The sequence below is a fragment of the Microtus ochrogaster genome, chromosome 17 (genome assembly GCF_000317375.1).
Source record: "Microtus ochrogaster isolate Prairie Vole_2 chromosome 17, MicOch1.0, whole genome shotgun sequence".
Classification (NCBI taxonomy): Eukaryota; Metazoa; Chordata; class Mammalia; order Rodentia; family Cricetidae; genus Microtus; species Microtus ochrogaster.
This window is the reverse complement of record NC_022019.1, coordinates 20608351-20615717: the sequence shown is the minus strand read 5'-3', so window position 1 is coordinate 20615717 and position 7367 is coordinate 20608351.

Genomic DNA, 7367 nt, shown 5'->3' with positions numbered 1-7367 from the left:
GCTTTCAAGGGAGGGCTCCTGATATAATTCCCTTTTACAGAGGCCTCCTGCCTAGCGACTCTACTACCTCTCAACAGCGCCACAGGCTGGCATCCAGCCTTCAGCACACAAGCTTTGGGGGACATTTAAGATCCAAATCCATGACACTTTCCGGAGGGTTTAGAATTGCCTTCAGAGAGGGCAGCTGATTACAGAAAGAGCACAATTAAACAATATTTGCACAATGTCAACTTGCTGCTGATAATGACCTTTCTTGGTGGGCCTTCAAATTTTAGAAAATAGAGGTTAAAGGTCATATTTGGGTGTTTTTCTCTGTACCTCGGATCTTTATAACATGTAGAGACTGATGACTCTGTGGTAGGAAAAAAGGGGGAAGTTTCTGGCCCCGTTCTCCACACTGAAATACAATATCAAACATTTAACCCATGCAGAACGGGCCCCAACAAAGAAGAAAAGATGGTGCTAGCCACTGTCGCTAGGGTGTCAGAGGGGGGTAGGAGCTATTCACAGGCTGTATGGAAGTACCTCAGTGTGGTTACTGCCTGTTCTGTGCACAGAGACCAGCCTGAAAGGAACTTACCACTCAGAAAAGGTAGGTATCTGAGCCCCCACAACCATCCCATCCTTCCTCTCTGAGTCTGCTTGCTTCTCTCTTCAAAACTTAATCAGCTCTGGGGCAATCAGGAGTCTAGACTCAGCAAGTTCAAAATTTTCATATGCCTTTCTCAGCATTGTACTAAAAAAATAAAATGCCAGTGTTACTGTTAGCGGCTCCCCAGCTCCGTTGGCAGGAAATGGTGTTTTCTTCTGAGTCACCAGTTGTCAATTTTGACACAGTGGTGAAGTGCCTGCTGCATTAGCATGAGGACCCGACTACAGACCCCAGCACACACATAGGAGATGTGCACACGGGTGTGTACCTGCAATCCCGGCACTCGAGAGGATCCCTGGCCCAGCTGGCCAGCCAGTCTACCTAATTAGCAAGCTCCAGGCTCCATGGTAGAGCCTGTCTCAAAACACAGGATAGAGTAGAGGAAGATACCTGATGTCAACCTCTGGTCTGTACATGCAAACAGATATGTACACACACACGCACACACACACACAATTGCCTACACAGGCATACATTACAAAGAGAGATACACACAGGCATAAAGTACACACACACACACACACACACACACACACACACACACACAACTAATCTGTGAATTTGTATCCAGTAAGAGGAGACATGCGAGAAAGAGTGTGGTCCTACTGTGTGTACAAAGTATCCTAGTATGACCAGCGTCTGAGGCAGGAACCAGGGAACAACAGTAGAGTTCAGCTCCAGTCACGGGCAGCTAGTGTCAAGCCCTTCCCCATGGGCATCTCTAGGCGCCTAGCCATAGTGCTTGCTCCATAAACTTCATTTGTTTCTTCTTAACGTTAAAACATACTTCAGGTAAATGGAACTGGGGACCAGAAAACGACAGCAGGGACAGAGTGGCAAAAGGGACGCTTTCCCTAATGAACAACTGGGAACTTCTCCGAGGTCTTGTCTAGGAATAGGGCAGGGAAGTTCCGTGGCAGAAGACAGTATTGTAGGTTCGGTGATTTAATGCATCATTTTTTTTTTTTTTTTTTTTTTAGCATCTCTGGGTCTCAGCTTCCTGTTCTGGCTGAAGAGAACATTGTAGACTAGACATATCCACAGGAGTTTAGGATGTTAGTCCCTGCCCTTAGGTCTAAGCCTGTGTGCCTGCTTAACATCAACCAGCCAGACGCTGCCCATGAACTGCTTATCACCAGCCTTATTGAGGCCATTGCCAGAAGGGAGAAGGCAGAGAATCGCAGTTTCATTGTCGAACACACATTTGAGGACCTGTGTTAAGAAGTAATTTCTCGACTGGTTTGAGAGGGGAACTCATGGTTCCCTTTTTCTGTTCCACTAGCAACTAACATGGTTCTTTTCTGAATGATGCTGTGGCAAGCAGACACAAACAGAAATTGGGAACTCAGCGTGCAGAGGAGACAATGGTCCAGCATCCTCAAGTGTGTGTTGGGGGAGGCTGCTTGTTCGTTTTCTGGCCACTCAGACTCCTGAAATAATCACACAGAAACTATATTATTTAAAATATTGCTTGGCCAATAGCTTAAGCATATTTCTAGCTAGCTCTTATATCCTAAACTAGCCCATCTCCATTAATCTGTATATCACCACATGGCTATGGCTTACCAGCACATCTGTCTCCTGCGGGTGGCTACATGGCATCTCCCTGCCTCCTAGCTACAGCAGGGATAAATCATAAAGCTTAAGTCATGATGCACCGGTCCCTACACTTTTTCAGGCCTCTGTATGTGCCTTTAGTCTCTCATCCCTAGGTGTCCCCGTCCTACCTCATCTTACTGGTTTCCTGCTGCTATGGTTTGTCTGTCTGTCCTTGCTAGTCAGTGATCAGGCTTTTCCTGAGATCCAGGAAGCTGAGGCCTTTGCTATGGCCTTTCTCCTCCTCACAGGAGAGAGACAAAGGCTATGGGGCCCTACTCACCCACAGCTCCATTCCTCTTTAGAATGGGGCTGTGGGTACTGGGGAACCCAGAATTCCCTGGAATGTGGTTCCAAGTCTCCTTCTAAAGCTGCTCAGGACCTTGCCCTGGTTTAGTCTCCTGAAGGTAAGCTGTGCTGCCTCCACGAGTCCTAAGGGGGGGCTGTGAAATAGTCAGCGTGCAAGGAAAAGGGAGCTAGTGTCAGCGCAGGGCAAGCTGTGCCTGGGCCATGGTTCCCAAGCAAAGCAGGAGAGCCTGAGACTCAACGCTGCTCTCGCGGGTGCCGATGAAGTTATGCTCATCAAGTAGGAGAATACTTCAATTTTAGACATACAGTCTGTGGACATATGATTGTACTTTTAAAAAAAAGATCTATGGCCAGGCGGTGGTGGCGCATGCCTTTAATCTCAGCACTCGGGAGGCAGAGGCAGGCAGATCTCTGTGAGTTCGAAGCCAGCCTGGTCTACAAGAGCTAGACAGGAACTAGCTACGGAGAAACCCTGTCTCGAAAAAAATAAAATAAAAAAAAAGATTTATATTTATGGGAGCTGGGTAGATGGTTCAGCACTTAAGAACACTGGCTGCTCTTGAAGAGCTGGGTTCCCATCACCCACATGGTGCCTCACGACCATCCTTTAACTTCAGTTCCAGAGGATCTGAAGCATTGAACATGCACATGGCGCATACACATAGCTATGCAGGCAGGACAGCCTGCCTCCTCCTCCCCACTGGTAATGTTGTAAGGGCATAGAAACAATTTAGCACTTGAGCTCCCTCCCCAACCCCTAACAGCACTTTAAAAACACTATTGAACTATGTTTTTAAACACTATTTTTAAAAACTGTGTTTTAAAAAAAAAACTATCGAAAACTTGTCTTTGTGCTGAGCTTTGGGGAGTGCCTTCAAATCTACACCAAGATGAGTGTAGAGTGTAGATGATCATTTACCTGGCCCTGGCTCTTCCTGCCTCTCCAAGGGTCCCCTCCTCTTCCTTTCTTGGCCCTGGTATATGTAGGCTTGCTTTTTTTTTTTTTTTTTTTTATCAGAGAGCCTCCATTCTGTCCTCAATCCACTCAATACCCAACCCCTTTTCTGTCTTCCTGGAGCAAAGGCCAAGCTGTGTCCCTCAGAGCCGTTCATACCATTGTGCTGTGCAGAGTTCATAGCCCTCTCAGTCAGTGCACCACCTGCATGGGCTCTTCTTCATGCCCCCCCCCCCACTAAACCCTTCCACTTTTCCCCTTCTCCTTGGCAAAGCAAACTACTGTCCCCACCTCAATGCTGGGCTGTTGGTCCTCTTGTGGGGTCTCCTCTCTCCACACCTCTCCAATATGGTGTCTGATTAGTCCTCTAGCTACAAGTGGAAGCCCTCACTCCAGTAGCATTCTGATGGCACGTATGTGCTAGAGTGTTTGCAAACGTCTTGCCCCTGTTTTCCTTCTGTCGGCTCACCAGGAAACCCCAAGTGCCCTATAGCAGAGCTAGCTGTGCTTTATTGTCATCCAGGGCTGAACAGCAATGTTGTGCCCGCCCCAGCCTCTCCTGCCTCCAGCCCCACTAGCACCCCATAAACTTCAGGTTCACCCCACAGTCTCTGCCTCGATCTGTCCTCACAAAAAATTCTCTCTCTCCCTCCGTTTTCTGGATGTCCCAGTGATGCCTCAGTGCTGTGGGACAATGGCTTTATACCCTGCAAAAGTTTGTCAGTTATACTAGTTAATAAAATGCTGATTGGCCAGTAGCCAGGCAGGAAGCAGAGGTGGGGCAACAAGAACAGGAGAATTCTGGGAAGAGGAAAGAGCAGTTTGCAGTTGTCACCCAGATGCAGAGGAAGCAAGATGAGAATGCCTCACGGATAAAATGTGCCGAGGCTAACACAGACAAGAATTATGGACTAATTTAGAATGTAAGAGTTAATAAGAAGCCTGAGCTAATAGGCCAATCAGTTTATAATTAATGTAGGCCTCTTTGGGACTGAACAGCTGCCAGACGGGGTGGTACAAAAACCTCTGTCAACACCTCAGACTTGACTGAAAACAGAATTCACTTCTGGAGTGGTTTATTTCCCAGGGCCACACAGAACAAACTCTTCATCTGAATCTCTGTCCTGCACCTGCAGACTGACCTGGTCAGTACTGCTGACAATGATGCCCAAGCATGGTATTCTGCGTGCTCTCTCTCTCTCTGTCTCTCTGTCTCCCTGTCTCTCTCTCTCTGTCTCCCTCTCTCCCTCTCTCTCTCTCTGTCTCTCTGTCTTTCTGTCTCTCTCTGTCTCTCTCTCTGTCTCTCTCTCTCTGTCTCTCTCTCTGTCTCTCTCTCTGTCTCTCTCTCTCTCTCTCTATCTCTGTTTTTTTCAAGACAGGGTTTCTCTGTGTAGCTTCAAAACCTGTCCTGGAACTTGCTCTGTAGACCAGGCTGGCCTCAAACTCACAGAGATCTGCCTGTCTGCCTCTACCCCCAAAGAGTGCTGGGATTCTACCTTCTCTTCTGTTCCATCCCCCACCTTCCTTGTGAGGCTAGGAGGGGAAGTGTGGCTGGAGCTCTGGCCAGTCTCACAGACTGCACTGCAGAGTTCACTCTAAGGCAGCCTGGGGTAGTCCTGGGCTCCCAGTGTCCTCTCCAGAGTGCATGTGGAACTTTAGCTGCCGTGTGCACGGTGCCGGGAGGAGGGAGCTCACAGAGGTATCTCTGTCACAAGGGCGCTACTTCATGAAGGGCCGTGTGCTACTGAAGAACCAGCAGCTACACAGACTTCCTGTAGGCAGACAGGAGAGGCCATGGCTAGGTGATAAAGGTGGCAAATTTCCAAGACAGCCAGCTCCACATCCCAACTTGAGACAAAAGCCTGGCAGCTTTTGTCTCCCATCAGCAGCCTCCCCCCATGGCCTGGCTCAACAAGTTCAAGGCCTGATCAGGACGTGTCAATCACAGCTGTGGACCACCCAACCATCCGATCTATTTTCAAACCAACTAACCCAAAAGGAGGGGAGGAAGACCCTTCAGAGGCTTCAGAGCCCCCGGGGCCTTGAGAGGAAACTGGGTTCTCTGCCTGAAGTCCCCTAGAGAGGTGTTTATCCGTGTGTCTCTGTGTGTGTGTTTTCTCACCCCAACAAACGCCTTCCCATAATTGTTGATTCTGCTGGCTGCGCTTGAGATTTCTCTGCTGCTACCTGCGGCGTCTCAGGTTTCTCCTGCCTTTGAATTCTTCAACTGGCAGAGAAAATGAACCCAAGCAAGACCCTTAGATTATATCATTTGTAGACAGCATCACGATTGTCACAGGAGTGGATTGGTTATCACACAGGTGCATGCCTAATAAAAGTTTAAATCTGACCTCGCTTCCCTGCCCCCCCCCCCCACGTGCGTCCACTTGTCCTTCCAACACTCTTGATGCTGGAGAAGTGTCTCGTCAGATGCTGCCCTTGGACTTCAGGTCTCAAGAACCACAAGCCAACTAAAGGTAATTTGTGTATAAAGTACCTAGCCACAGTCGCAGAGAGCAAACAGGAAGAGGTGGCGTCACGGTCACCCACCAGTCTGGCCTCAGCCCTGCGTAGACTACAAGAGACTTGCTTGAATGTTAGATTCAATTTCTCTTCCTTCTGAAAATTAATATGGACCCATAGATCTTCCATGTAAGGCAATACAGTTTCACCATGCTTCCAAACTCACGGCTCGCCCTGGCAGCTGGGGGGCAAGCGGCTGTCCTCCATGCTTAAGGACAGAGTAAGCGAAGTAGTGTCCACTCCACTGCTCTGTGACCTGGGTCCTGTCTGTGGCTAGTGTGTGTCTTTGGCCATCTTTCAGAGTTTATTTGCTGTGTCTTGACTACTGCGTGTCCGGGGTACACCACCAGATAAGGCCTCTCATGTGCCTGAAACAGTGCCTATTTTTCCACAGGTGCTACTTGCTCATCCTTGAACCCTCATGACCACCTCAAACAGCAGAGGCCAGTGTTGCTGTGGCACATAACCACAAACTTGCTAGTTTAAATAGCAGGATGTTTTTCTCTCATAGCTCTGGATTCCGTAATTTGCAAAGTAGAGGCTTCATCCCATGTCTGGTCCAGCTTCTGGTTACTGTTCACAACCCTTGGCTTGCAGGTACATCATTCCAACCCTGTCTCTGCCCTGGTCTTTTGTGGCTACAGTTCCGTCCATGTTTCTTTCCTCTTCTAAGGATATCAGCCATTGGGTCAAAGCTCATCCTGACCCTGCTCTAACTTGATGGATTACATTCTCAAAGACCCTAGTTCTGAATCCATCACCAGTGCCTAGAGTCTGGATTACTTCATGTTTGGGGGACACAAATCAACCCACAACTGTCGGTATGGCTCCAATTCTTCTGTAAATTGTAAACTGAGATTCATGGTAACTTACCCAGAGATTATTAAAATACACGGTACCTAAGTATCTGCTTACACCTAATAATCACTTATTGTACCTTGACTGTGGTAGGTTGTAGAGAGAGCCCGCCCTTTGGGGGCGGGACGGCCTCGGGAAAATCTCTATAAATTGGGGTGTACAAATGCTGGTGACCCCTTTTTTTTGGCTCCTATTTTTGGGCATCGCTGGAACTTTGGTTGTGTGAGTGTTTTTTTATATTAAAGTTGTTTTTATATTATATCAATTGGCCTGAATTAATTTGATCCGCCATCACCTGGCGCCCAACGTGGGGCTCGAACCCACGACCCTGAGATCAAGAGTCTCATCGTCCCCTCTCCCAACAGAGTTTGCCCTCAGGGTTAGGGACATCTCTTAATGGTTGGTTTGGGGTTGAGGGGATGGGGAGATGTTTTATGTAAAAAAAAAAAAAAGTGGGGGGGAGGATTAACTGGT